This window comes from Pseudopipra pipra, chromosome 5 (assembly GCF_036250125.1).
Source record: "Pseudopipra pipra isolate bDixPip1 chromosome 5, bDixPip1.hap1, whole genome shotgun sequence".
Classification (NCBI taxonomy): domain Eukaryota; kingdom Metazoa; phylum Chordata; class Aves; order Passeriformes; family Pipridae; genus Pseudopipra; species Pseudopipra pipra.
In genome coordinates, this window is record NC_087553.1 from 5,875,225 (window position 1) to 5,898,469 (window position 23,245).

Consider the following 23,245-nt stretch of genomic DNA (forward strand, 5'->3'; position numbering starts at 1 on the left):
CAACGCTGATGTGTGTTCCATCATCATTCCTCAGGGAGAGCAGCAGACAGGAGCTGCTATTGAGATAGTTGAATTTGGGCCATCTTTCTAGACAAAAAGTCTCCTCTGTTTCACATCAGGTGCAGTATAAAAGTTTGACTCTTTCAATGAATAACTTGGTGCTAGAAAAGTAATCTGCTAAGTGCAGCTGATAAGAACCAAGAGTTAGATGTTGCTCCTAACCCACAATAAAAGGCATCAAAACTGCATTTTCAGCCATGGAGGGGTTCAAATTTGCTTCAGGAGTAAAAATACAGCAAAGATAATTAATTAGGCATCTCTAAGTCCTCTGTGGTAATGTTTCCTGCTTGACTAAGATTAAGAAAGCTACAAATTTGCCTACATGTATAACTGAAAGGGATGGTACTTGAAGAGTTACCATACACAAAGAAATAGCTTTTGCAGCTGATGAAGGCTCTCATCTCTTTCTCATTGAAGTCTGCAGAATTCCCCCTTGATTTTCATGGGAGCAAAATTTGGCTCTAACTACTAAAGCAAGACAGACATTTAAGAACCACAATATCACTTGGTGTAAGACACACTTTATTATAATAATTATTGTGTTGCTTAATGGCAAATGAATAGTATGGACTCTTACAAAATGTGTTTTTCTTTGCAAATGTTTATATTGTCATCCAGAAAAGGGGTTGCAAGAAAGATCTTTTCTACAACTGTTAGAATTTCTTAGACTTAGCAGTACATTATTGTGCAGCACCAGTGTATAAAACTGAGCATAGTTGTATGCATTGTAAAGCAATATACACACTGTTTGTGAATTTAATTGTGCAATAGCAAAAGACATTTAATGCTGCCACTTTCATCACACCTTGTTTCCAATAAGACCAAAAAGGTAAAGCAATATCAATTTCATTTATAACCATTTGGGATGTTTCACATAAAGGAAGCAGATCTTCAGAGTGGAAATTCCTGAACCAGAACTCCTTAGCTGGTGTCCACAAGGGCTCTATAAATAGTCTTTGACAACTCCATGCTGGAGGGGTGACCTGCAACACAAGGTGAGAGCAAGACAGTATGAAGAAAAGAACAACACAGCAGGAGATGGGCCTAGGAGCAGATTAATCTGTTCCACTTTTCAAGCAATTAGTAGCAACTAGAAATGTAGTCTCTAGTTTCACCTAGAAGGTACTTTGATCCAGCATGTGCCATTGCACTGCTGGTGATTTCATCCGACCATCTGTAGAAGTTCCACTGATTTGTGGAATTGCTGTTTCTTGTTTAAGAATTTAACAACTACTGAGTGGGACAAACACCTGAGGCTGCCGGTCTTATGCAGGGAAAGTTTTTAAAGTGTATCTTAATGAAATTTACAGAGATATCATGGGCTTTCTTATGAACTCATATGAAGTGAGATGCCCTCACTGAAGAATGGGAGCACATATTGCTGAGTTCGGAGCAGTTCCTTTTCACTAAAACCTATACACTAGCTCTACTTAAGTAAATATTTGAGAAGTCAAAAAAACTTTATTTGCCCACATAATTTAATCTGTGAACATCCACATCAGTAAGTATGAAGACTGATGTAGTCTCTGTGCTGAACCTGTGTTATTGGATCTGAGAAAAAGGGGAGAACCTTTGCTCTTTGATTTTGAGGCACGTGGAAAATGGCATTCGAGAAGTGCAGGAGCTGCCTCGAGCTCTTTGGAAGCAGATGTGCCTGCCACTAGTGCCTGCTCCCTGTGAAGTTAAGGACCTACCAGACAGGGAATGTCTCTGGAGACTGTCCACTCTCTCTCGGGGGAAATAAGGTGATTTTGAGGAAATACAGTTCTCATTAAAAAAAAAAAAAACCAAACCCCACAAAGCCAGGTCTAACCACACAACAGAAATAAAAATATCAATGTATACAACTTTGCTTTCAAATAAGAAGCAAAGTTAATCAATATGCAAGTTCTATGTGACTGAGAAGCAGGAAGAGAGCACCCTCTGGAATGATTTTATGATCTGGTAGATACGTAAGATACTACCTATCTTGTGGTATGATAAACATGGAGCAGAGCCACGGCTTTTCCTTCTCCTATCCATGGTTATGACTACCAAGAAGGCATGTCTGAAAGAATTACACTGATGGTACGGGAAAGAATTACACTGATGGTATAGCCAAATCCTGTGGGTGATGTGTTGTCAAGCATGGTCCCTAAGCTGGGGATGGCAATGAGAAGCAAAATCTTCTTCTCCGGTTTTATGTATGTATTAAGAATCCAGAAGGTGACACACATTTTTCAAACCAGAAAGAATTTTGATGGAGGAAGCATGAAATTCTGGCATGAGCAGAGCAACTAACCTGCTTCCCAACATCATAGCACAGGAGGATTGAGTCTGGAGAAGCTTGGGCAAATTTTCTGAAGGGAGAAGGAGAAAAAAATACTCTAGAGGTGAGGCAGAGCCAAATCACAGGGCCACAACAGCAAGGTAGAGGAAAGCCCACAGGAAAAGCCCACAGGAACGCCCAGCACATAGAGGACAGACTGCAAAACCCTTTGTTGAGCAGAGCTACATCTACTAGGACCACATACCCAGGAACTCTGCCAGTAGGGTGGAGGGCCTCCAAAGCACTCAGACTTTCAGTATTTGGAGGCTGGACAGGTTTGCTGTCATCCTCATCTGGATTATAGAGAGAAGATAAACAGGCCACTGTGGTTCTACCAGTGCTCTCCCTGCTGGAGTCCAGCTGATTAAGTAGGAAGCAACAGCTACACTTGGAGACTTTACAGGTGTACTCAGAGGTCAACAGAAGTTGAGGATCAATCTGCAACACATATTGGTGTCAAGGTTTTTACAGTAAGCTCACAAACGAAAAGTAGCAGGGGATGGGCAGACATACAGGTACCCCTAACCACAGGTTTTGCAACATGGTACTGACAGTGGGGGCTGGATTTTCTTGTAAAATAGATATTGGATTGGATGGGGGTGGGAGAATGCCATATGAAAAGTGGGCCAGCCTGTTGTGATTGAGAAGCATAGGTTGTTGAGATGCACAGACACTGACTCTGAGGTAAGATGGCATTGTTACAATAGTCAGACTAATCTGGGGACCCTTCTGACATACAGCAAACAGGAATTGTTTAAGACTGCTGCAGAGCTGAGAGTGCTGAATGGCAGGATGTTCTCTTGATGAGCAGTCACTCACGGGCAGACCTGCCAGCATGTGGCAACTGAGACTTTGATAATGATCACAGCAAAATGGACTGGCAGTGCCCAGCTGCCATACCTCTGATCTGTGAGGAGCACTTGGAGCTCTCCTGGACTGCAGCAGGCTGTGCCAGAACCTCCCTCGGAGTGGGGATGCCTCCTGGAGCTCACAAAAACCCTCAGGCTTGTGATACTCAAAGAACTGTTGCTGCCACGACGTCCAGGCTGATATCCTCCACCCTCCCATCTCCATGGTCCTCAGGGTGAAACCCTTGCCTGTTGGGAAACACAAAGGAATTTAATATGAGTATTTCACTGAACCCAGGGGAGTTTCTGTTAGGTACCTTTACAGACACAGAAATAAGTTTACACATTGTTTTACCTGTGTGCCTGTGAACTGATTACAGTATAAATGTTACCATCTCGAGTCATTGTTACAATTGTAGTGAACCCTACTGAATCCCTTTGTAAATGTTAAAGTACTCAATGATTAAGTGCTGCTAAATAAACCCTTCTGTACCCTTATCTTTGCATCCATATTCTTTGCACTCTTTTGTATTCCCAGCTTCCATGTAAATCATTCCTAATTACTTCTAATTTGATCTTTCCTTGTATACTTTAACCTGTGTAGTGAGTAATAGAGTGAACCTTGCTATCTAACTCTGTAAAGTCACATTCTCACAAATTCATATTATACTCTGCTTTTGCCAATACCTTCGACAGTGTTTCTTTAAGAGGCCAATTCTAGCAGAGGAGGCCAGAAACAGCCACTGTGTCTGGGCCAGAGGATAAAAACTATGCTGATAAATCAGGTGTTTCACACAGGAGACAGGAGAATGATGAATGGTTGACAGAAAGGATCTCCTATTGCTCAGTTTACCAAGAAGAATTATATGGAAAGACTTGTTAACAGATTACATGCACCTGAATGGAAAGGAGATATTTGCTAATAGAGGGAACATGCTCCTGAAGACAACATTTTATTGTGATGAAACTGAATATGACTGAAGCCTGGAAATTGAGTGTGAATTTTATAAACAGTGTATCAGAGACATCTATGGATGGAATTGTGTAAATCATTGGATAACAATCAGTCAAAAATCCTTACAAAGAGAGAGAGGGATGGATATTGCTTTCCCATTCCTCATTTCATGTGGCGATTTGAAATACCAATATTATAGCATTTCTTATTTTATCAGCCTCTGAAGATAAATGCAAAGAAGTGGAATATGCTTGCTAAACTTGTCTAAAGATTTACATTCTTATTAATGTCACATATGTAGTGCCACTAAAGGGAAGAGAATGCCTTTTCCAGATATGTTTCCTTCAGTACACCCCCTGTAGGAAATGTAAGTCTCTACTCCAAAAAAAAATTATAATTTATAGAAGAGGCTGATTGCTTTACAGTATGAAACTGAAAGCTACATTTCATTAAAATAAGTTGGCTGTTCTGGGAACAGGACTGCTACAGTGATAAATCACAAAAAGCTGTGGTAACATCACTCTGCTCATTACGGCTGTTGGGTTTTAAAGTGTTTACTGGTAACATCGGTCAGTGATTGAAACAGAGGCTTAAAGATGCCACAGTTTTTACTAATCTGATTGTTTACCTGAAATTTTTGGTAAGTCAGAACTATTTCAAAGTACTTGCATTCTGTACCAGGGGGGAGTATGTCTGTAGGTGAGGCGTGAAAGGCTTTTCCATCAGAGTAACATTTATTAATCTTAAGCCTTGTCCAAGTAGAATCAAGATATATTCCTATGTTCCACATCTTATCACAGACTAGTGAGAGATCATATGAAACACAATGAAAAATTGTCTTGCTTCTTAGAATAAGATCTGATCATATACTTCTATTCTTCATCAAGTGTTCTCCTTGTCTGAAGAGCCTTGTGAACTTGAATGGCAAAGCCACTTTTTATTTTTTTTTTCACATGAATGCATTTTAGGAACACTTGACCATCTGCATAGACCTGATTGCAGTGCTGGGATCTTGGTTCAGCTACTTGTATTTACATTTTTACCAAAATGAAGCTCCATTATTTCACATTCCGGAGTTTTCAAGCTCCTGTCAAGTATACAGTCAGCTAATAGGTATATCACCCTGTAATCACTTAAGACCATTTACAACACTTAGTTAAAGAAAAAAAGCTTTTCAGGGAGAGAGAAAAGAAATATTTGCCTATAAATGTTCTGAGGAATTATCATCTTATCATCTTATTACAAACAAATAGTAGTTTTCCCCTTGAGAATCTAAATTGATTATGCTGACACATGAAATTGAGGATTGTGACTGTTTGTGTTGTCCTATACGGAGAGGATTATATATTGTATATTACATAGGATTCTATTACATATTTCTTTTGTCCCATAGGTGGTTAAACCAGAAGAAAGGACCAGAGGTATTCTTCTGGTAGTTAATCTATGCCAATCAATCTGTTGATCTTTCAATCTATATATTTCTTGTTCCACAGCAATAAGCAAAATTACTGGGTCAAATTGTGGCTTATATAGATGACAGGTATTACATACCAAGTCTAATAGAAAGGAAAAAAATATACAGATTAAAAGTAATGCCATAGTAATTAAACCTAAGAAACATACAAATAAATACTACACAATCCCTCCCCTTTGATCCAATATTGATTCAAATTGCCTTCCTATGCGAGACTGTGCTTGTCCCAAACAAACAAATTCCATGCCATGTGCAACAAACATGTGGAAGAAAATCTACCTCAACTGGAGGAAACTGAGAATATGCTGAAAGTTGTTTTGCTAAATAAATAATGCCTATTAACATCAAAGGAAAAAGCAAATTACTAGGTAATTTTAAAACAATCCTAACACCCTACCTTAAATTATTTTGTGTAATTTCAGCAAGGAAAGCAAGCAGCACCTTTACAAAAGGTGTTTAGTGCACAACTAAATACAAAGACATGATTAAAATAGCTTTTTAAGACATTTGATAATATATCAGAAAAATTTTGTTTGTGGTGCATCTGGGTCTATTTTTATTGTTTTGTAAGTAGAAACAAATCCTAGTGGCTCTTCAACCATGGAGGGTTCTCTTTGGCTTTATCATAGTAAGAATGATAAGACCTTTAAAGGTATAGATACATTCCCTGAAGTGGCTTCATCGTGTATTTCTACTAATGTTACACGAGAATATTTTTGCATCTAAGTTTTTTATGAAATACAGGAGTTTAGTAGGATCATGGCCGAATTACAAGTTTGGCAACCTTGATCTCTCTATTATCTTCATCTTCCTACAAGTTGTCCATCTCCCTGTCTTCTCTTTCATTTTACCTCTGAGCTATTCTCAAGATCCACTGGAATAGAAATGTGGAAAAAAATGGTACCTCATTACAACGGCTGAGTGCATCCAAGGAAACCTAATGAGCTTTCCTTACCCTAAAGATATGCAACAAAGGAACTTGGAAATTGCTATGCGGTCAAGATTCCTAACCGGGAGCTTTTGAAACGCTAGGCAAACAAATGCAATATCTGATGTAAGAGCTGATGTTGCATCACAAGTCATTGGGAAGCTATTCAGGGCCTCTTTTTCCCACTGTATATACTGTTAGAAGTGTGTTGTTTACTTTTGCACCTTCATGCATGCAGGCACACATAAGCTGAACCCTTTTTTATTATCTTAATATTTCTGTCTTTCGCAGTATGATTGAAAATTTCCTGGAAGGATAAATCCAGAGTTAGGGAGGAGCCTTTTGTGGGTTCCAAAAATTTCAGTTTACATTTGGTTGATTCATAATTGTGGAACAGGCATTTTTCAGCCCACAGTTTGAATAGTATAGGAGGTTTGGGGTTTTGTTTTTAGCGGGAGGATTGGAATCATGTCAAAACCCTTCTGTGCCACATTCAGTAGCATGAAGCATGCCCTGCTGTGGTGTTTCACATCCCTGACCAGGCAGAGTCCAGACTCTGTGGCTACATGAAAAACAGCCCCTCCACTTCCTTCTGTGTGTGCGCTGCCGAGTGCTGACAAGTCTTGGGCAGTGGGGATGACACTCCGATTCCATCTTGGTGTGTGAGTGGAAGAGTGATGAGAGAAGTAGGCTGAGCTGGCACTTGTGCTCAGAAACCTCTGAAGAGTTTAGTAGTGCCACCTGCCTATCTCACCTCAACGAGCTGAGAGGCAGGAATCACAATTTTGCAGATATATCTTCTGAGAAACAAACACCTCTTTGCTGTGGGTTGCCCAGAGAGAAGAGAACAGCTGTTTGAAGGTGCTGAGAAGTATGGAATGGTAGAAGGAGTCCCAGAAGAGCCAGGTTAGTAGGGAAAGGCCAGATGAGGTTTTCAGAAGCACTTAATAAATTGTGAAGCCATGTAATAAATATTATTTAGTGCATGGTTCTGCAGTTTATCTTAGGATTCTAAGCTTGCCATGAGGATAACACCATCCATATATTTATGCATATGCTGTATATAGTATTTACACAGAAACATAAAACTCTTCTGTAAATAGGACCCTATTTATAGATATATATCCTGCTATGTTTTGAAATACTCCTGGCTTTTTTTAGTGTTAATTTGGTATTATATTTATTAGCATAAAGATAACAGTGGAATGAATAGATGCATTGGAATAGCTTCATCTTTGGCTGTTTACAACTTTTGCACACTTGTATAAACCAACTGGTTTCAAGTTTAAAAGAAATCATATCAATGACTGAGAAAAATCAAAACAGATGCTCATTACATTTGTCTAAGATAAAATTAACTGAACCTGTCACATTTTGTGGGCAATTTTTCTAACATCTGCAGAACAAAGCAAAGACACTTAATTCACTACAGCCTTTAGTTTATAGGGTAGATATGGCTTCTCAGGGTTATTGTGTTTGTGTTTGAAAAGCTTAGAGTTAAGTTTGAAAACAATAAAGCTGGAAATGTTTATTTTTGTGGCCTGAAATAATCATCCTTCCTGAGTTTCAGTTATTCTAATTTAAGGTTTACACTTGGATGGAATAACCAGACTCAGCACAAATAATTCCTATGCAGCCGGATGGGGGAAAGGGAACTCATGAAGGGTAATAATGAATTTAACTGTTACCTCCTGATACTGGAGAGGAATTTCTGTCTTAAACTGATCTCTCTCAGAAGAAAGACATGCCCATGTGTCTGCAGAGAAGGCATCTATTTTCATTGCTGTACAGTTTGACTTGATTGGAGAAATTGATATTTCTGCCATACAAGATAAAGGTGTGCTGACAGGGCCGTAACAATGCCCTCTGTTAGTTCTTCTTGATGCCTCAAATTTTCTAAGCAATAGAATAGCTCAAGTGTTTATCCCTTATTAGGTATCTAAGCATTGCCTGCCTCCTCCACACCAAATCTGGGGTACTACCACTGTGGCTGGTGATGTTTCTCATCATGATGAAAGCCAAAGACATCCAGGGATGTATTAGCAGGAGTATTTCCAGAGGGCCAACAGAAGTGATTCTTCCTTTCTGCCTTGCCCCTGTGGGGCAGCTCCGGAAGCATCAGGTCCTGTTGTGGGCTTCCCATGCAAAAAAAATATTTATATATTGCAATTAGTCCATGGAGCACAAGATGTGTGAAAGTTTTAAAACTCAGTTAGGCAAGTCCCTGAGCAACTGAATCTAGCTTCAAAACGGGCCCTGGTCTGAACAGGAGGTTATTCTTGAGACTTTCAGAGGTCCCTTCCAACCTCAACTACCCTGGTACTCTATGAAAGTGTCCCTGGGTTACTGCCACATAGTTCTTTGGGAATTTCCCATCCTCCTCTTCTTTATCTTCACATTTTCCAAATTTGGAATCTTTCTCTCCTCCCTCTCTCACAATTAAAACAACCTCACATTTGGAAAGTGCAAGCACAAGTCAAGAGATTAGAAATCAGGTGTTTTGTGCACCATTCAGATCCTAGAAATGGGAGCTGTATCCATGACTTTATTCACAAATTTCTGACTCTTCATAGATTGTTACTACATCAACATTTTACCCAATTCCACACTCTATATAGTTTTTAATATTTTAAAAAAAAAATTTAAAATCATTTTTTTATCTTTCAAAAGTGGACCAGATCGTGCTTTGTTGTTTTGAGCGATGGAAAGAGGTGGCTGTAAAGGATATACTCAAACCAAGACTTCTTTGTGAGGACTTCATATCCTTGAGGAAAAGCCATAGAGGGTCAGAAGAGAGGTGGCTCAGATCAGGATTATCTTGTGAGTCAGTCTGTGGAGCTAGTTCCTTATAGATTGTCAAGTAAGCTGCACAAGTAAAACAGTCAGAGCAGTGAACTTGCAATTCCCATGTGCACCTGGAAACTTGGGAAAGAATCCCACTCCCAGGCTGGTGAGGCAGTGCCTAATGGAGTCCCGTAAAGAGCTTTTGCTGTTGTTGTCAACTGTATTTGTGGGAAATTCAAGAAATTATGTAAGTTTATGATGTGGTAGCTGATAATTTAACTTGCTGGTGGATCAGCTTGGCTAAACTCTTTTACTTTACTGGATCTCTCAGACTGTGTAGTACCACCCATGGGCAGAGGTTTTCAGGAGCAGGACCTACCCTTAAACCTTCAACACATTTGAAGATGAATAGGCCTTTAAGCACTTTTATTTTGAAACAAATATCAGGGACTTTTTTAAAAAATTACTTTGCATAAGATGGATTCTTATTATGAAATCACCATAAGTAAAGTCATTCTATAAGTACAGCCTATGCAAGGTGTGGGATATTGTGCCATTTTTATGGCAGTCTTAGTTTTAAGTAGAATGGTTGGGGTTTATTAGACACACAGGCCTTTAGGGTTCTTTTCTGGTAATTGGACACATAAGTTAAATCCATAAAAGTGCTTTCTTGGAATCACTGTGGCTAAAAGGGTGACACAATTTACTTTTGTGCTTGGCATGACTCCTTGAAGCAATATATATCATTTTATTTCAGGATGTGTAAACTACATAGTATTGTCAACAGTAGAAACAATTATAACTAGACTTGCTTATTCATGCTAACCCATAATATTGTTATAGAATGATTTGAGGTTAAAGCTAAGAATACTAAGAAAGTACATTTTCTTTCAATAAATACTGCCACAAAAAATCTCTGCAGAGAGTCAATAGAAACATTTAACAGGGAAGGGCAAATTTATGCGTGCAATCAGAAATAATAGGTTTGTTATATACTGTGATTTGAGAGGCAATGTAGGAATATCAGTAATTTATGAGAGAGGAAAGAACAAGTTCTGTTTACAAAGTTGTAGTTAGTCCTACCAATCAAAAGCTTTCACCACAGCTTCTAAAGATACACATCAGACCTGACTTCTCCCTGTCAGAATGAACATAAGGAACAATTTTTCAAGAACGAGTGTGCCTCGTGTCTCTCTGAGGCCATGTGACTACAAGATCACATTTCCAGATAAAGCAAGGAGGATGCTACCTTTTCGAACAGCATTTTTGTAAACTCTGAACTGTACCTTGTAAATGGCAATGCTCAAGTTCATGTCACATCTACGTGCAAACAGCTCTTGACTTCTAACTAGTTGCAGCCCAGTTACACTCGTGCTTGGCCATTACTTACTTATTGTAAACAAGGTGACTTTTCTTTCCTAAGACATGTAAATAGAGACAGGCATCTGATTTAAATCAGTTTTCTAGAAGTTCATGGAGCCATTGCAAAGATGCTGAGTACTGCACTCTTAAAAATGATATCTGAAGTATTTCAGATTTAGACTATCCAATTTAAAAATGTCAGTCTAATTTAGAAATGAGCAGTAGGATCAGGAATTCAAGGAGGAAAGGAATCTAAAACATCATTTACATGGACCTATCAGAAAATGATGGATTATTATGTCTATCAAAAGACCAGAGCACTTTCACCTCCTTTTTGATACTCCCTTTCTCATATCAAGTGTTGCTTCACAACTATTTGGAAACCTGCAAGAAGTTATTCAAGTTCTAGTACAAGGTTGACTGTACCATAAATCAAATGATCTATGCTGAAATGGGCTATTTTCTCCTCAGGCAGCCTCAGAGAAAACAATGATTTAATGAGCAAGGGGAATAAATGACTCTTTTACTCTTTGGATGTGGTCTGTCACAGGTGCATTGTCAAAATAATGGTGAGGGCATGTGTGCTTTTGCTCCCCGTGTCACACAGCTCCTGTGAGCATAAAGCTTGGGATTCTCAAATGGTCTTCTTTCACTGTGAATCAGCTCAATTTTTCTCTAGCAAAACTCATGGAAATATCAGTGCTTAAATTGCCAATCTTCGTTCCCTAAAGTGGATACTAACACTGAACGAATCTCCCCAAGGCTCTCTGAGGCACAGTCCCACTGTTTCTCTGTTCAAGGGATATCTGTGAGTCAATAAAAACACAGCCTGGGCCTGTTGCCACTGCTGTGCCAGAGTGCTTTAATGAAAAGTCTTCTACCACTGCAAATAGTGATTTTCCAAGGCTCCTGGCAAACACCAAAAACTGATTTGAAATATTAAAACACACACATACAAGTGTCATCTGAAAGGAAGACAACAGAAATGAGTCGTGAAAGGAAGAAGAGCCCTTTAATTCACAATACCTAGGGTTAGAGTCAAGGCAGAAATAGAAAGTCATAATATCATAGAATTATAGAATTTTTTAGGTTGGAAAAGACCTCTGAGACCACCAAGCCCAACCGTTAACCTCACACTGCCAAGGCCACCACCAAACCATGTCCCCAAGTGCCACATCTATGCATCTTTTAAATCCCTTCAGGAGTGGTGTCACAACCACTTCCCTGAGCAGCTGTTCCAGTGCTTAACAACCATTTGGTGAAGAAATTTTTCCTAATATCCAATCTAAACCTCCCCTGGCACAACCTGAGGCAGTTTCCTCTTGTCCTGTCATTTGCTACTTGGGAACAGAGAGTTACACCCACTTTGTTACAACCTCCTTTCAGGTAGTTGTAGAGAGCAATAAGGTCCCCTTGAAGCTCCTTTTCTCCAGGCTAAACAACCCCAGTACCTCAGCCACTCCTCAGAGGACTTGCTCTCTTGACCCCTCCCCAAGTCCATTGCTCTTCTCTGGAAACGGAACAAACAAAGCAGGAATCAAAAAGCACCTGAGTCTGGTGTCAAAAGGCAAAGTCTGAAAGCTACAGGAGGAGCCAAAAGCTATGGGTGAAGACTCGAAGACCCAGCCAGTTAAGGAACAATGTGGGCTGCTCCAAAGTTTACCTGTGGTTAGGTTGTGGTTTCCAAAGCTCAAGTGGAAAAGAACTGTTCTTTGATCCTTGCAAATGTACCCCAGGGAGTGGGAAGTGAGGCCAAACTCAGAGACCTCAAAGCAAGCCACAGTACAACAATCTCCTACTTTAAGGGCATGTGTTAATCCTGCAGTTGAGGTGAACTGCAGAATTTGAGGCCGAGTCGATGGTACAGTTGCCCTCTACTGCTTTTGTGCAGTATTTTGTTCACGTATTTTCCTTTTATTCTCCAGTAAGGACCAGATATTGAAGAGAATGTGAATATCACCACAGTACTCCCCATCCACCAAGTCATGGAAAGGATCATGAGGTCTTTAGGAGCTCATTTTGTTGGGTGATCATGAATAATTTTCTTTCTTATCCTACAGGTACTCTACCTTGGCGGACTGACTACTGCTGTTTTTCAAAGACCTTGAGAAACAGAATGACAGGAAGTATTAGATGGGGTAATTTTCCTGTGATGAATTAGGGCAGGGCACTCATTTGTTCCTTTGAGAAATCTTTGACCTGGTTTTGTATCTTAGCTGTCCTTGATGGGAAACAAACTGAGACTTCGACAGGTGGCATAACATCCATACCTTAAGTTGCTTACCTACTTCTAGTAGGTTTAGTGATCATCTGGCTCCTCGGACTCAAGAGAAACTTCAGTAACAAGCCATAAGGGGGGAAAAGCAGGGGTAAAAGTAGTATAGGTCAGCACTTTAGGCCATATTATAAACTACGTGGTAATTTGGACTGCTGCATTTACAGCTAAGTTCTACCAGATGACACATACAGAATGAATCATAACATGCCTGAATCTGCACACCCTTCTGACTGCAGCAAGCTCAGGGCAAGAAGGGACAAAGGGATTAAGTCTCCTTCCTCAAGATGCCAAATCTGCTTTTGGGATCTGTTTTTTGCCACAGCTCACTCCAGTCCAGAAGTTCACTATCAATAGTTTTATACGTTTATATTATTACTTATATTTTACACATGCACACACACACTGAAAGAAACAGTGCATACACACTATTTTCCATGGTTTCCAATGTGATTTGCATATATCAAATGTGTGACAAGTGTTAGAAGGAACATCAGCCATTTAACTGCAAGGGAGTGAGTTGCCATTGCTGCTGGTGAGAGCTGCCTCTTCCCTTCCCTTCCTGAAAGCCTATGGCAAAAAATGATAGTGAGAAAGACAAAGCTCAGCAGACTTCTCAGTAGATTTTTCTGAAGTGACAAACTCTTTCACTGACTTCAGCTGTTCTTGAGCAACTGGCAGCGCTAAGCTATTAAATGAGAAATTACGCATGTTGGACCCAAAAATCTTTCATAAACTCTTGTCTATCATGGTTTCCTAAGAGGAAAATGTACTTATGCCATTGCTCCTGGAACACACGCTGACTTTATCAGCTGGGTCTAGCTGCATGCAGAGCTCAGCAAAACTAAAACACGGTTCAGTCTAGAGCATCTTCCATGGAGTCGTCGTAAAATGTTACCAACAAAGTTCTTCCATGAGCTAACGCTTCCAGCACTCCTACAGTCTCATTCTACTTTTTTCTGTAGGTCTTGTTGAGACAGGAGGTGAAAATAAACACACCTCTAGTGGGTGAATTGGTCTTGGAAATTTGTAGTAGAATGTAAGAGATTTCCTTTTCTCTTTTTCCCTGCTTTCAGTGTTGTCTAGGCTTCTGTTGCATTTGTAGCAATGATTTTCTGCATAAGGAGAGGACACCAGTGTTCAGGAGTAACTTTATTTCAGAACAGAACAGCCTACAGTACACACTTTAAATATTCTTTTGAAAGCACAAACTTCAGTCTTTGAGTTATGCCAAACCCAAATGAGAGCCTGGAAACAATGAGGCTTGTTCTCTTCAGCTGAAAAAGAGCACTGGGGTGAAAAGCTGAAGTCTTGAGTGTAACAAAAGTACATGATGCACCCTCTGAAGCAGCTCCTTCCCCATTCTGCCTCTTCCCCCTGCTACCACCAGCTGCCATCAAATGATGATTGCAATGGGCAATTTCTCTCGTGGAGGAGGAAAGGGTAACTGAGGCAATTCAGTGAGCTCAGTTTATACCCTCATATACTCCCAGTAAAGCCTGCCTGAGGCCTTTTAGAAAGGACTTACTTAGTCTAGCCCAGTGACAGCTGTTTCTTTCATCATCTGTTTTTTACATGTTACGTTTCTATTCAACATTGCTCTCTGTTAGGTCTAATCACTCTTTTCTTTTGAGGAGCAGCTTTCTGAAAAGGGCTAAAGAATTTATTCTGCAGGCTAAAAAAAATAATCCTGCATTGAAAAAGAGCTAGAAAGAAGCATATTGCCCCAAAAGAAAGTTTTGTTTTGCCTTTAACGCCTGGAAATGTGTTAGCAGAAATGGAGGTAAATACCTTATTGGAATTAGTCATTAGCTTCTCAACTTCCCTCTTACAAGAAGACAGATAGCTCGAGGCAAGTCTCTGGCAGCAGTTGCAAAGCTGGGTGGAGATTCCCTTCCACAGCAGAAAGAGTAATTATTCACTATCACTATTTGATCATTTTTAGTTAGCCTGTGGAAATCTATTTGACAACTCAGTGTCTCTCCAATGGCATGAGGCAGTGTTGGGGTCATGTGAGTGCTGTCCTTTCTCTCCTGTCTGCTCCTCTGAAATCCCACCAACTCCCACACCGAGGATCACCAATCAGTAAGGATGGAAAAACTCTCAAGCAAAAAAGTTAACCCTAATGACATGTGTACTGAATTCTAAGATAAAAAAATTATGCTGAAATGGCAAGTCAGTACTCGAGCAGATCAGGTTCACAGATGAGACTTTCCAGCGGTTCAACGCTATTTATTCTGTACCAACAGAAATGATACTCAGTTTTTGTACTGACAGAAAAACAGGAAAGTTGAGGAGAAAAACAAGAGGCCAGGAAATCTTCTGAGGAGAAAAGAGGCTGGAGATAGCCAACAAGAAGATAAGAATCTAGGGCAAGGTTTTGCTAAGGTTTGATGTATTGGTTTTATTTGTGAAGGCAGGCTAATTTCATGTCAGAATGACCCAGAATTACAGAAACTTTTCCATCTATGTACTAAGGGGTTATATTTCATGCAATTTTTATGTATTAGAGTTCTTGTATCTCATTTCACTACGTCCTCCTCCATAAAATAAATTTTATTCAAATAAATGCATGTGATTTCTGTGTTCCGGTATGTTTTTAAAGGTCTGACAATGCTCTAATCATTAAAAGAAGGTAATGATCTTTCATAACAGTTTTTCTACACCATCATTCAGAAAAAGTCCCAGGAAACTTCACAGATCTGGCCTAACTAAAACCAGCAACAAACACATGCCTCTTCAGTTTTGGTTCAAAAATGAAATCAGATTCTGATTTCCAAATATAAATAAGTAGCTGATTCCATAATCGTGAATTGACAGGCTCCAGCCACCAAACGTTTTCAATTTTTATTTAGGACTAGCTAATAAATCAGGCTCTGACCTCAGAGAGTAACTGGAAACATAAAATGAAAGTCAGTTGTAAGGACGTTGTGGAGTAACGTGAAGAGCTGGACAGGTAAACATAAATACTTTAAAAGCATCAGTATAAAATATTACTGTTAACTGATGAAAGGTTTTCAGCTTCAGGGTGTTTTATTCCAAGACTTCTCCGGGCTTTTTTTTGCTTTACAGTAAAGCAGTTGTACTTACTTATGCAACCTAGGAGGCCACAGTATTGTATCAGTCGATGAACTAAAGCTGTTTGCAGAGCACCAGTTGTGAGAGTGTCCTTAAAAGAGCACACAGAGATTTGAGACCTCAGTGCTACTGACAGTGTGTGTCCTGGGTGGTCACAAACTGCAGCTAGAGACCTGTCCCAACAGTGCCACTACAAAAATCGCAGGGCTATCCTTCATGGATTGCATCTCCCATGATCTCTGTACACCCTATGCCAGAAGTAGATTTTAAATCTATTATTTAAGAACTCGTTTTCAATCTTAGCTGAGGCAAGCAGAGTATCTTCATCTAGAACTCCCTCGTGGTCATTCTTGTATCCCAGGCACAGAATTCACCCTTGTTTTTCCATTGTTCACTGACAATGCAAACAGCCCTGCTCTCCAACTCACTTCATTTTTCCTTTACAGTTCTCCAAAGGGAAGGAAGAGTTTCTTGCCAAATGCTGCTGTCAGTCTGACATAACTGTGGGCTTGATCACATGAAAATTGAAAGTGTTTCTCTTTTCAATTGATTAAATGATTGAGTACAGACTTCTTTAATAGAGCAGTCAGCATAACTCACCCATAAACTCAGCATGGAGCACTGTGTTCACCATGTTCTAAATTGCTGACAAACAGTTTATGGTTTGTCACATTTGGCAAACTCTGTACAGGAAAAAGGCCAGCCCTAAGCTGAAATAAAAATAGGTGCTTTAACCAGAGCTTGGAAATAACTAGTAGGAATAGAGGTTGTGCAAATATATATAAAAAATGTTCAGCTTTTTGTTTCTCACTTTACCAGCTTTAGTTTTATACATCATCATAACTGTCCTTTCCAGTCACATTACCATCTGTAAATAGTGCAATGTAAGCAATGTTAAGATTTTTTAATTGTGTATTTAGGTATAATTTCTAAGATATTCAGTAAATGCTGGGCATTAGTGAAATGGAATGGTGGCTAAAGGAGCAAGGAAGGTGAACTTGAAACACATCTTGACTCTATTATCTTACTGTCATAAATCTTGTAGCAGGTGACACAGATCTTATACTTTTTCCTCTTTTCTGCATGTGTACCTTCTGGCAAAGTTTTGAACATTGAAAACTTTAAATTTTTTAAAAATTTTTTTTAATTACTATTATTTTTAGAAAAGTGTTTTGGTTTGACTTTCTGCACACACACAAAAAAACATGCCCAGTAATTTTAACTATTTGGACAAATAAATGGTTCCATCTGGTTCCATCTCTGTAACTGTATAACTCTATCACAGCTGGGCACATGGAACCATCATTTAAAGCAGTTCACTGAATAGTAACCCAAATGGCAGCAAGAAGCAAAAATAAAGTGCAGAAAAAATAGTAGTAATGTGTGTAGTATAGATATATATATGTATATAATTTTTGGTATAAACTGCATGATTCTGTTTTATAATGTAAGAAAGAGCCATCTGAGAATCCACGGGTGGTATCTGACTCTTCAATGGCAGCTGATTTATCTTCAGGAAAGCCATGTGAAGGTTAAAGATCACAAGAGCAGAAGTGTCACAGATCAGAATTCAGCAGCTTCTTTATATACTAGACATACCTTAAAAAGCCCAAATATTCTTGGCCTGATTAAACCTGATCTCTAAAAGGCACTGGAAATGTGTTTTACCTATGATGTGCCAGTAGCTGCAGATTAGGAAGCTCTCTGTCTGCTTTGGGAATACACAAATGAATGTGTAACAGGCTGCCATATTTCAAGAATCTGAACAGTGCAGGAATATTTGCAAAATGCTTCCTCTTTCAGAAGATCCTATGATCCTGAAATGTCAAATCACAATTGGTAATTAGCCTAATATTGCTTCTCATAGCGAACTGGACCATTTAGTGCAACTTTTCCATCCAGTCACAAAAGAACCACTTTCTGTCCTGGAATTCCTGATTTGGGGATAGTACAAATCCTTTGCTTTTTAAAACCTTTACTTCCATCTACCCCTCACATATGTTAATAAAATACTTCTCAACATAGAAACACATTCTTTACTTGTGACACAAAGTATGAGAAGAAAAGCTCCATAGCTGAACTAACAATTTTTCTTACATCATTTATTTTTAAAGCATTTTATAGATGCTAATAAAGTGTTATGGGTGTCATCCAAATTTTAGTGACATAAGTGAAAAAACTCCCACCATTTCAGTGACTTCAGTGAGTTTGGATGTTACATGAGTAGCATTCATTGCATAAATCTGGACAGATATCATTCAGAGAGGATTTTCAGATTTCAAATTTTACTTTTTTTCCAATAACCTTTTTTTAGAGTTTGTTTCCATTTCATGTAGAATTTTCAAATGCTTAGTTTCTGATCCAAATCAGAATGAAGTCAAACAGTTTTGCTAATTCTATGATATTGGTAATTTTGTCAATGTTTGATGAATAGAACTACTACACATCAGGAAGCTAAGGTCATCCAAGATACAGACATTGGAGGGATTAAAATGATGAGTCATGAATAGAATTATTACATTACAATGTAGAAAATACAAACAAATGAATGCAAGACTTATTCATACTGATTTAAATTTGTTTATTTTGATAATCTCTTATTGAAAAGTTGATAGAGATTCAAAAAGTGTCAAAATCACAAATGAGGAGAACAGTCTAGATGAATTTTGGAGTTAACTGGTTTTATTTAAATGGAATAGCTGTTTGCTAAGTTTTCAAATTATTTTCATGGCAAAAGGTATTCTAACGAACATTGTGACTCTTTTGCAGATGTAGATTTTTCTGGCTTGTTAAACATTCCTAAATGTACTCTCAAATAACAGAGAGTGACATGAAAACAATATTTGTTTCAGAATGTGCCTGTGTTAGACCATCTTCTGGATGATGAGTATAAAGATTTCAGAAAGTATTTACCAAATTTGAGGAGACCCTTCTAGGAATAAGGAACCACAGGCATATTCTCTTAATCAGTTTTTCAACCATAAATCTTTGTGCAGTTTAAGGAAGTTAGTAGATAACAGTATCCCTGGGAAATGGGAATGATTTTCATAAATGGAGATAAGAATGGTTTTAATTCTCTTAATTTATGATTCAGTATTATCAGGAAAAGGTTCTTGCCCCAGAGGGTGGTTGGGCACTGAACAGGCTCCCCAGGGCAGTGGGCACAGCACCAAGCCTGACAGAGCTCAGGAAGTGCTTGGACAACACTCTTAGGTACATGGTGGATTCTTGAGGCATCCTGTGCAGGGCCAGGAGTTGGAGTGGATGATCCTAATCGGTCCTTTCCAACTCAGCACATTCTATATGATTCATTATCTAGAATATTAACAGAGAACCTACAGAAGCAAATTACTTACAAAAGTATTAAGTACAATTAAGAATAATTGCAAGTAGAAATAAAAATCTGCTTCTAGTATCCTTTTATGGCAGCTGATGGAAAACCTTGATTGTTTTAGTGGTAACCACCCAGTCATTAGTTAACTTGATAGAAATGTACCTCAAGTTAGTCCGGATAAAAGAAACTTGACATTGTTGTAGGCACATCATGCTGAGGACTGAAATCTTGAAAGAGTCATGGATCACAATGAGAATATTAGGACAAATAGGAATGGGTGGAAGCTGTTACAGGGCTGACACTACAATCAAGCTCTGAATGCCTGCAGTGGACTGAGCTTTCCTCATCTCTGCACTTTACCACTTGTTCCAGCTATTTCCTAGGTTCTTTTACCTGGTATTGGACTTGTTTTGTGCTCTGGCTCCTTCTCAGGCATTACTCTTCTCTTGCTCTTATTTGACTGTTTTCTGGCAAATTTCTCTTTTCTAGCCCTTATCACTGTGCCCTCCAGCCTCCACAGCCTGCTGGACTTGGCAGTGGCAGCACCAGATGAAAAACAGGCATCGAGAAATACTTACCTCTATATGGTAACCCTTGTGTGATGGTCATTATGTTTATCCCACCCTTGCTGAGTACTGCTCAGCATATGTGTTTACCCTGGCCAGTTGGTCTAAAAACAAAACAAATCAAACCCCAGGCACTGTAAATCAGATTAATACAACAGGAGTGTTTCTAATATTGTTTATGTCAGTTGTACAAAACTGATGTAAGTGTGGTCACTCCTGGTTTACCTGGTTGTTTGTGCAATTTGAGTAAATTGCTGTGAAAATGAACTGTCATAGAAGGATGAGGTGAGTTTTGGCTTAGTTGCCAGCTCTGGTTTTACACCAGTATAATGCGTTTGCAATCAGTGGCATTGCTTCTACATAAAACCGTAATGAGCTGCAGGGAATGAAATCCTGTTTTCTTGCCTCTGAGAGTTTTCAGAGGCTGCCTGATATGGCATAAGTCAAAAATATTTTTTTATTCACTGCTTTTTCTAATTATCAGATTTGTCTCCAGTCCATTTTGTGGTGTTGGCCAGGCACTTGATCTGAGTCAAATTTTCCATACAATCCACACTGCTTTATGTTTCAGTGTTTTTTTTTTTTTCTTTTGCCCTAAAACCAGAACAGAAAAGCTGGCTAAGCATGTACAAACCTGCCTGGAGAAATGGCTTGTTTTTCCTTTTCCCTCACTCCTTCTTTTCTATCTAATGTTAGTACAAAGATGAAACAGTTTAAGTAGCACAGTGGTTAGAATAGCAATTAGTAGATAATCAAACTTTTTGCCTGCCAGTGAACCACTTCATCCACACAAGTCATCTTCATTAAAGAAGCCAATCTCTTGGAGATAGAATTAATTTTTATAATAAGAAGCTGTGCTATATGGCTGACACTGTTTTGAGAACACTTGTTCCAGCATTCCTTTCCTGCTGGAGTTAGGCTATTGAGAGTTACTGAGGCTTGAAAACCATTTCTAGTTGCATAAAACCATATGAGAGGTTGTGCAAATATATATAAAAAATGTTCAGCTGTTTGTTTCTCACTTTACCAGCTTTAGTTTTATACATCATCATAACTGTCCTTTCCAGTCACATTACCATCTGTAAATAGTGCAATGTAAGCAATGCACAACCTCTATTCCTACTAGTTATTTCCAAGCTCTAGTTAAAGCACCTATTTTTATTTCAGCTTAGGGCTGGCCTTTTTCCTGTACAGAGTTTGCCAAAAAACCAGAATGAATAAGTAACCAATCCTCTTATTCCTCATCACTGAGGAGTCTCATCACCTGGCCCAAGATCCTACTTTTATTCTTCCCATTATGTACATTGTTTTCCCCACCCACTTCTGTAGATGGCAAAAGGATGTTCACTGCTGAAATTTAGGTGAAAATCCATGTGCAAATTGCTTGCTGTCAGTTTTATGCACCACGATCTCAATCTGTGACAGAACAATTTGATGGAAGAAAGGGATTACTTTGCCTGTGTAACATGATAATTTCACTGAATTCTCTGAGTCTGGGGTAGACCTTAGAGGCACCACTGCAAATATTGATTCAGACAAACCTATTTCCTGATGAAAAGCACAGTCTTAGTGACTCCAAGGCCTACTATGTTGTCTTGCTTAGTGAAAATATGCATAAAAACCTGCTTTGGTTTACAAGTTGTGGCTGAAAGAGCTCCATGGATGAAACTGTAGCTTTTGGACGAAAAGAAAATAGTCTCTTGTTTATACATTACACTGAAAAATTTCAGTGTTCTTGGCTTTGCTAGAAAATTCCCACTGGCATTGACTTTAAACATCAGAGATTATCAGAAGCCTGGCTTAAAAACCCACTGTTCTAAACTAGCTTTTCCTGAAATTTCCAGGTCACCAGGAATAAAAGAAAAAAAAAAAGCCAATAGCTGCTCTTGCACTTCAGTTCCTTTTATTTTTTCTGAGTGTGTCTCTAGTTGTGTGCTGCCTTTGTCTTATCCAGGGTCAAAGACATCAAAACAAACCAAATGTTTCTGAAGTTGAAAAAAACATTAAGCTTCTGGTCCAGGTGGAACACCTTTTTTTTTTTTCTTCCACAACACCAAATGGATATGAGTGTTACATCCGGCCTTAAATCTCTGTTTTAGCTTTACACTTTTGAACCAATATCTTTTTCTTACTCTGACTGATGTCAGCTGAAATAAAGTTCCAAGTAAAACGCCCTTTACAATGCTATTTTAGGGCTGAGGCCATTCTTTCTCTCTTCTCTTCATCTTTCCATTTTCCTGATGCAATCCTCAGTCTGGCCTTGGGCTCACCTCACACGCATTAAAAATCAAAACCAAAAACAAATAAAACTGGAGGGACCCTTAAAACCTCAAAATTTTGCTTTCAGAATAGACTCAGAAACTAGTGATTAACTTCCTCCAAAATGCTTTTCTGATTCCCAAGTTTGGAAAAATTGGAATCATCAAAAGGCCTGGTGGCAGATATGCATCTTTTTTTTTTGCATTGAGCCTATAACCCAATCTCATAATGAAGAAGTCTAGAAAAGAAACAGTGCACAGAGAGGAAGTAGATTTGTAAGGCTTGGCAAATACCTTCAAAGAATAACTATTTTTCCAAATTTCATCACTAAAGGAACAAGCAAACACGAATTAACATATTATCTAGGATTTTTCTGATGAGCAGCAGGGGTGCTTAGGGGGTACTATCCAACCATACTGACTCAGTTCCTTTTTTTGCAGCAATTAATCTTCCATGTTTGGTTTTACACTGCTTTACACTTGGCCTCACCATGGTGCCAGAAGGTCAATTTGCTTGCCCAAGGTCACTAAATGACTCAGTAGATTAAGTGAAAACTGAACTCAGAGGACCACCCTGCCTTTCAGCTTTTGTTTTTGGGATTCAATCTACACAGTTTCTCTGGTATTTTTTACATTCCATTAATCCCACTGGCTATCAGCCACAAAGATACAGCAGAAAGATTCAATACATGTAAATGTACACAGTGATATATAACTTCAAGCTGATGGAAAATACATTGGACAAGCATGATTAAGTTCCTCTGCATTAAAAATACCCTTTAGGCCTGTGGCTCAAAAACAAAAGAACATGAGAATACTATTTGTGGCTTTCCCTGCATTTATTAAGATGAATAAGATGAACCTTTGATCTTATTTCACTCTTGCACTAACCACACATATTCAAAATCCCATATTTTTGTATCCAGCTTCTCAAATTACTCCTATCTGAAAATGAAATTAGTAGCTTGACTGTTATGACTACTGTCCTGTTGATGTTCTCTGGATGCAGAATAGA